General features: G+C 52.6%; 2 long non-coding RNA genes across 2 annotated transcripts in view; both read right to left on the bottom strand.

The window, feature by feature from the left end:
• Positions 1 to 3168, bottom strand: part of LOC144374273 (uncharacterized) — a 17948-nt gene extending 14780 nt beyond the window's left edge. The window contains exon 1 of the long non-coding RNA XR_013433725.1: positions 2906 to 3168. This is a non-coding gene — a long non-coding RNA (uncharacterized LOC144374273). The remainder of the gene's footprint in view (positions 1 to 2905) is intronic.
• Positions 3169 to 3265: 97 nt separating this feature from the next.
• LOC144374278 (uncharacterized) lies at positions 3266 to 5244 on the bottom strand. Its single transcript, XR_013433730.1, has 2 exons — positions 4898 to 5244; positions 3266 to 4245 (listed from the first exon to the last, which is right to left on the bottom strand). It is a non-coding gene; the product is annotated as an uncharacterized LOC144374278 (long non-coding RNA).
• Positions 5245 to 8331: the final 3087 nt, after the last annotated feature.

Here is an 8331-nt window from a genome sequence, read left to right as displayed (position 1 = left end):
GCCAGGCCCAGCGGGAACCCTCCCCCGACTCGAAGGGGGGAGGCGCGGGCCGCGGTAGGCACAAAGAGCAAGCGCTCGGCCCCCACCCGCGGGGGGCCGGCGGACCCCTGCCCTCCCAGACGGCGGGGAGGGGGGAACTCTCGCCTACACACACCACCGACGGTAGCGTAGCGCACAAGGCAGGGGGCGGCCAATGGGGGAATCCGGTACCCCACGCGAGGCACGCCCTTCACGGATCGCTAGAGAAACGTTCCTCACTGAGGATGGGCCGCACCCAGCCCGGCTCCTCTCCCGACCGGCCGCCGAGACAGCGAGGGGGGATCTGCGGTATGGGCAAGCACGAGGCTTCTGGAGCGTTCGCGGCCGGGGACACCCCAAGGCGACCATCGCCTCGGGGGCCGGACCGGCCCCTGCTCGGCGTCCCGCCACAATCGCTCGCACGCCCGGGCAGCATCTCCCTTCCCCCAAGGGAGGCAGGGAAGAGCGCACGGGCGCCCGCTCGCCTAACACTCCCCGCGCCACTCGGCGCTGGGGACGACAACGCGACCCGCCCCCCACGGAGAGGGAACGGTCAACGCTGTCGAGCTTACCGCCTCGATCCCCCGAGCGAAGCAACAACTGTTCTTCCCCTTCAGGCACTCGCCTCAGAAACCCCCGCAGACGGGGCGAGACTGACAGCGAGGCGGCGGCCGGCCGCGGCAGCGGCACCGGGAACAGCACACACCGGCTCAGCCTCAGGCACCTCAGGAAACGACCCGGAGCGCCCCAGGAGCACCGAAGCAGAGGCGCGCCGTCGCGCCGACGCGGCACGGCGGCAGCCCTCCCCGACGCGGGGAGGGCCACACGCACGGCCCTTGGCCGCCCAGAGCGGGCGGCGGGCGGGAAGCACCCGCTACGTCAGAGGACCCCGGGAGCGAGGTCGAGGCCGGGTTCCGCACCCCCGCCCTTCCCCGCACCGCGAACGGGCGGGGAGGGAAGGCGAGGGGCCCGCGGGCAGGACGAGAAGAGCTGGCCCATTCGCCATGAATGTCCGTCCCTCGCCTGGCGCGGCTTTGGTCCGGCCCAGGAGAGCGCAAAGTCACCACATCGATCAGCAGGGTGGGCGGGAGAGACCCGGGGAGCGGGGGGAGACCCGGCGAGGACCGCTTCAAGAGGAGCCTGCTACGGCCTCGCCGGCCCCACACCCCAGGGAGAGCGGCCGACGACACGGAACGGGGAACGCCTGACACGCGGCTCGGAGCCATGGAAGCGAGCGTCGTCGTCACACCGCCCTCGGCGCCCGCAGCGGGGAGCGCACGGGCGGTAAAGGACCACCCGCCACCTCCCCCACCGCCCTCCGGCGCCAGGAGACCGGCCGGCCGGAGGTGGCACCACCGCGAGGGCACTCCAGGCGCACCAAAGAGCCGTCGCACGCAGGCCCGAGGCAGACGGCTCCAGAGGGAACGGGTCCGGGCCACCCCATCAGCCCAGAGCCCCGCACGCACCCGGAGGCCCAAGCTCCCTCCCTCTGGCGGCACAGGCCAGAGGACACCGTGTCAGCACCTACCCGATGGCAGAAAACGGCCAACTCGGGCCAAGACAACCGCGACCGGGGCAATGGGGAACAGTTCACTCACCACTGCCGCCTTCCCCGAAGGGAGTCACGGTCGGCGGACCGCGAAATCGAGCCCATCACCGAGATCCAGAGCCCCTAGGGACAACTGGTCGACCCTCGTTGACGAAGGCACAGACGAGAGGCGGGGACCACCATCCCCAGCGAGCGGGATCGGGGGGCGGGCGGGGAACACGCTAAGGCGACCCACCACCGAAGGACGCCGGGCATAGCCATCAGGACAAGCCCCGGGCGGCGGCCCCCAAAGAGGGAACGCGGCGAGGCCGGGCCAGCACATTCGCGGCCAAAACCCACGAGAGAGAGGGAGAGGAAGCGGGAGAAAAAGAAAAAAAAAAAAAAAAGACAGAAGTCCCGGCGGCCGACCCAGACCGGGCCAAAGCGAAGCCCGTGCCACCGAAGGAGCCGCTCGGACCGCCACCCGAGGCGCCCGCGGCCCGGACCGAGCAGGGAGAGAAGACAACCGACACACACACTAAGCCCGCCGGTCCAATATCCCGCCAACGGGCCACATCGGCCCAGCCCAGGGCGACCGAGACAGTTCCGCCGGCGCCGCCCAGCTCCTGGAACTCTGTCTCGGCCACCGCCGCCGAATATCACGCCTTGGCGACTTCCGATGAGAAGACGCTCCCATAAAAGCGGCCACCAGGTGGAGCTCGACAACCGTCAACCAAATCGGGCGAAAGGGACGAGGAACCTCGGTCGGCGTCAGCGGGATCCGCTCCTCCGCAGGGGTCGTAGAACCTCGGAGGGCGTCAGCGGGATCCGCTCCTCCGCAGGGGTCGTAGAAAGTCACCCGGACACGTCCCACCAGCCGGGTCGCCACGCCACAGCGGCGGGCTCGAGACGCAGGCAGATGGGCCCAGCACCCCTAGAGAACCCGGCGGGGGACACGGGCGGTGTGGGACTTCAAAACCGAAACCACCACGGTGAAGCCACTGTTAGGCAGGCAGATTGCTAGGCCGCGGTCGGATCCATCCAGAGAATGGAGGAAGGGACAGAAACACGTAAAAACCCGTCGAAATCGGTTGCTTGGGAATTTGATCTGCCGGTCTTTGGGCTTGGGGTTCCCGCCTGTTTCTGTACCCCCCCCCCAAAAAAAAATGGGAAGATGAACAGCCTCTGAGAATCCTTCCTCCTCTATGTCTGTGGTTCAGTGGCAGAGGGCCGGCCTAGCACATAGGAGGCACTGGGTTTGAGCCTTAGCGCGGCATACAAAAAGGAGGAACAAGTCGAAAGAAGGCGTGCTGCACGTCCACCTACAACTACTCCAAAAAAGAAAAAAAAAAAGAATACCGATCATAATAGGAAAAAGGGATTTTTCCTTGTGGAGTTCCATTTTGTCTGTCTGGCCACGTTATCTTTCTTTTTGTTTGTTCGTTTGTTCTGTTTTGTTTTAAGAGAGAGTGAGAGAGAACTTTGATATTTACTTTTTAGTTTTCGGTGGACGGACACAACATCTTCGTTACGTGGTGCTCAGGGCCGAACCCCGACCGCACGCATGCCAGGCGAGCGCGCTGCCGCTTGAGCCACATCCCCAGCCCCTTTTTTAACTTTTACTTATTTTTCTTTTATAAAGACAGAGGGCAGAGGCGGGGGGGGGGAGAGAGAGAGAGAGAGAGAGAGAGAGAGAGAGAGAGAGAGAGAGAGAGAATATTTTGAATATTTTTTAATGTTTATTTTTCAGTATGCAGTGAACACAACATCTTTGTTTTATTTTATGTGGTGCTGAGGCTCGAACCCAGCGCCCCATGCATGCCAGGGGAGCGTGTTATCATCACTTGAGCCACATCTCCAGCCCATGAATTCTTATTTGTATTTGTGTTTTTATTTATCTTTTTTTTTTTTGGGGGGGGGGGTGCTGTGTCTGTTGCTGCTGCTGTTGTTGTTTTCCCTAAGAAATGAGCATATTCTCGAATGGGAAGTCATTTTCCATTGGGTCACAGAGCCAAATTTTACCTTTAGGCACTTGGTAATCAGAAGCTGTAACAGGGCTCTAAGAGCGGCTGCCTCGGCTAAAAAGCCTGGGCCCTTGCCCCAGAGCGAAACAACAACAACAACAACAACAACAACAACAACAACAACAACGGGGGTGGGGGCGGGACAGAAAGCAAAAAGAAAAAAAAAAAAAAAAAAGAATCGAACAAATAATCCAATGGATCCATGGTCCAAGGACGTGAACAGATACTTCTCAGAATTGGATGAAGACGCTCCTCTCCTATAAAAGCGGACACCAGGGGGAGCTCGAAAACCGTCAACCAAATCAGGCTGAAGGGACGCGGAACCTCGGTCGGTGTCAGCGTGATCCGCTCCGCAGGGGTCGTAGAAAGTCACCCGGACACGTGCCACCAGCCGCCGCCTCCCCCCCCCTCCCCCAGGGTCCCCCGCAGCAGCGGGAGGCGCCGGCAGTCTGCCCAGCACCCCTAGAGAATCCGGCGGGGGACACGGGCGGTGTGAGAGTTCAAAACCGAAACCACCACCGCGGTGAAGCCACCATTAGACAGGCAGACCGATAGGCCACGCTTGGATTTATCCAGACGATGTAGGAATTGACAGAAACATGTAAAAATCAGTTTGAAATCGGTTGCTTGGGAATTTGATCTTCTGGTCTTTGGGCTTTGTGTTTCCTCCTTTTTCTGTACAAAAACATTGGAAGATGACCAGCCTCTGAGAATCCTTTCTTGTCTAGGGGCTGTCTGTATCTTTGGGTCAGTGGCAGAGGGCCGGCCTAGCACAGAGTTTGAGCCTTAGCACGCCATACAAAAAGGAACAAATAGAAAGAAGGTGTGCTGTCCACCGACAACATACTACGAAACAGGAGGGGAAAAAAAAAAAAAAAAAAATACTAATCCTAATAGGAAAAAGGATGCTTCCTTGTGGAGTTCTATTTTGTCTGTTTGGCCATTTTATCTTTTTTTATTTTTTATTTTTTATGTATCCATATCACAGAGCCACATTTTACATTTAGGCACTTGGTAATAAGAAGCTGCAACAGGGCTCTAAGAGAGGCTGCCTTAGCTAAAAAGCATGGTCTGTTGCCCTAGACTGAAACACCACATGCTCTGGGATAAATAAAGCTGGAGAGAGCTTGCCATCTCTACCTTCATTTTGATCTGTGTGCACATATTACGCACTGTTTCATCTAAGACGTAGCAGGGCAACAATATCTGTCAGCCCTAAATGGACCCAACCCCTGCCCTCCCCAGCCACACAGGAGACCACAGTCTGAGCAAGAGCACTTCACGGTGTTGTCATTCTGGTGTTGTGGCTCAGTGGTACAGCACTTACCAAGTACGCATGAGGCACAGGGTTCAATCCCAGCACCACATTAAAATCATCATCATCATCATCATCATCATCATCATCATCATCATCATCATCATCACCTAAATAGACAAAATAAACATATTTATTTATTTATCTATCTATCTATCTATCTATCTATCTATCTATCTATCTGTTTGTTTATTTATTGGAGGAGGCCTGTAAACAGGGATTGAACTCAGGGGCACTCACTGACTACTGAGCCACATCCCCTAGCCCTACCTATCTATCTAGTATGTTACTTAGAGACAGGGTCTCACTGAGTTGCTTAGTGTCTCACTTTTGCTGAGGGTGGCTTTAAACTCTCGATCCTCCTGCCTCAGCTGAGAGAGAGAGAGAGAGAGAGAGAGAGAGAGAGAGAGAAGCATCTGGGATGACAGGCATAGGCCACTGTACTCAGTCACTTATTTATTTTCAGTATGACTTCAAGGTACACACAAGACAATCACTGCCAGGCGTAGGAGGAACGTAGCACCTTGATAAACAGTCAGATCTTTGAGGAAGCATTAAACAATCTTAAGGTAGTGTGCAAATCATTCAATAACCTCAGAATACCTACATGAGGGTTGGGATTGTAGCTCAGCGGTAGAGCGCTTGCCTTTGCATTCGTGAGGCCCTGGGTTCGATCCTCAGCACCACATAAAAATAAATAAATAAATAAAGATAAAGACATTGTGTCCATCTACAGCTTAAAAAAAAAAAATGTTTAGAAAGAAATAAATAAATACCTACATGAAAACCAGAGAGAATTAAAAGAAAAGATGGATACATCAATTATGGCAAAGAGACGAGAACACTCGTCCCTTAGCAGCTGATGACATAGGCCATAAATAAATAATCAGTAACAAAGGACAGCAGAAGCACATCACGAACAACCCACACCTAATGGGCATGCTCAGAACACTGCAAGGCCACCACTGCACAGCAGACCTTCTTCCTTTTTTTTTTTTCTTTAATAAATATTGATTTTTCAGTCGTAGTTGGACACAATACCTTTGTTTTATTTATTTATTTTTATGTGGTACTGAGGATCGAACCCAGGGCCTCACACATGCAAGGCGAGCGCTTTACCACTGAGCCACAACCCCAGCCCCAGCAGACCTTCTTTTAAAGTGAATACGGAATGTTTACCAAAGTTGACCATAGAATGGAACATAAACCCAATCTCGACAAAGTCTAAAACATGAAATCACACCACAACTCTTCTCCGAACACCACAAAAAGTAATCTGGAGGTCAGGCATGCTGGCCACTGCCAGGATTCATTTCAGTCAGACTGATAGGCCACGGTTGGATCCATCCAGACGATGTAGGAATTGACAGAGACATGTAAAAATCAGTTTGCATCTTTCACAAACTCTTGAGAGGGGCAGGTCAGGGGTCGAGGTGAGATTGAAATACCCCCAACAAAGTGTCAACTTTATCAGACCAGTAACCTAGATAAAGCAGGTACTTGTACTATTCCTTCTCTGTGCCATTGTGTTCTTTTTTTTTTTTTTTTTTTTTTTTTTTGGGGGGGGGGGGGGGAGGCGTGGTTCCAGCCACTTTGGGTTCCTACCAGTTTGTCTGCAAGGGAAAATTTGTTTTCTGCCAGGCTGGGGTGCCAGTTATCAGGGCGGGGAAGTAAGATGCTTACACTAAACCGGGCTTGCTTGGGGCAGGTCTCAGTTCTAATTTACATAACAACAGGCAGTGCAAAGTCTCTCCCACTGCCCCTGAAGGAAGGAAAATATGGCCTCTCCAGGCTGTTCACAATTCCCAGCCTGTTTCAAATTCCAGTATGGTTTCCCGTATCTGTTTTAAGGGTCATTTTGTCTCTCTAACTCTGCATTTATGCTGACCGTTTGGTTTAAAACTAAACTAAGAGGTTAATTTGGATATCACTTGTTTCAGAGCATTTGTTCAATGTGTCCACCAGCATTTCATTTCTCTCTCCTGATGTTCCTTAATACCCTGATTGCTTTGGCCTCCTTCTCCTGGATCATGTGTCACTTGCCCCCCAACCCTTTGGTATAAAAAGAAACCTAGGAGGAGATTGATCCTAAAGAAAAGGGGTGCTCCACTAAGTGAGAAACTGAAAAATCAAGTGATTAAAAAGAGTTTGGTGTGGAGAAAGAGACGGAAATGTGTGTGTGTGTGTGTGTGTGTGTAAGTTATAGAGACAGAAGGAGACAGACTCTTGTACTTCAGGGTTTTTGTTTGTCTGTCTGTCTGTCTGTGTGTTTGTTTGTTGTCTAATAATTACAGGGTTTCAATTGGAAGCTCTGCCCTGGGTAATTCTTTCCAATTCTTACAAAGTAGTAACTGTGGTTATGTTCATTTCTGCTAATGATTCATTTTTCCTGCTTTTTAAATTCATTGATCACCCGGAACTTTTTTTCGTTTGGGGCAGGAGGGGTCCAAGTGCTTGAGAGATTTTTTTTTTTTTTCTTTTCTCCCCCCCCCCCCCCTGTGTCATTTGAATGGAGATTTGGACCTCTGACTAAGAGTAGAGTTTTCTAAGAGAAAAGAGAAGAGCTCTAAGGGAAAAGCAGGGGATTAGATAAAAAAAAAAAAAAAAAAAAAAAAAGCCTTTTGAAACCAAACCATTGTTAGGTAAAACTGCTTACTCTCTGCCCTGAATGAGTAGAATCTTAAAATATGTGATATGTTTGGGTGAGTTCAAGGTGTCTTTGCGATTCATCATCTGAAGTGGCACCCCCTCTCTCCACTGAAAAGTCTTAACTGGGCCTCTTCAGAAATCTTCACCCAGACTGGTTTTAGGTCTGTCAGCAAGGGAGTCTCTGCAAAAGAATTCGAGGTGGATAAACTTCCTATTTTCGTGTCGCCCTGTTTACTTGGCCACTGGCCGAGAAGACACCAGCACTCCAGGTGCTGGAAACCCCCTTACTAGTTTTTCACAAACATATCCAGAACAGTACTTTGAAGAAATGTGCAAACAAGGCCTCTGGCCTTGAGCTGGGCTTCACCCAGAGGTCTACATTGTTAAGATACGAGAAGTTACCGACTGGACTCCATGGTTACAGCTGGCAGGGAGAGACTAGACAGGGGGGAAGAAGCTCTCCCCTTCTCAGGTGTTGTCCTCGAAGGGTTCACATGCCCAGAACAGTGAGAGGAAAAAGCTGCTTTTATGTGAACTTCTGCAGACCGTGAATTTCTGAGCCCCTCCCCTTACGTGCTCGGTATAAAACTCTGAAACTACCTGAACTCGGGGTTCAGGGGATTGATTCATTCATGACAGCAAAAGCCGTGTCCTCTGAACCTGGCAGCGGCCAAATAAAACCCCATTTCCTGCTCTGTTCGGTCGGTGCCTTGCCTCATTTGTCCCTACAACACATCCATGCAAGGAAGACTTGATCAAACCAGTAGCCTAGGTAAAGCAGGTTCCAGGTTGCTTTT

The sequence above is a fragment of the Ictidomys tridecemlineatus genome, unplaced genomic scaffold (assembly GCF_052094955.1).
Source record: "Ictidomys tridecemlineatus isolate mIctTri1 unplaced genomic scaffold, mIctTri1.hap1 Scaffold_633, whole genome shotgun sequence".
NCBI lineage: Eukaryota > Metazoa > Chordata > Mammalia > Rodentia > Sciuridae > Ictidomys > Ictidomys tridecemlineatus.
The sequence above is the reverse complement of the archived record's forward strand: the minus strand, read 5'-3'. Positions and strand labels throughout refer to the sequence as shown.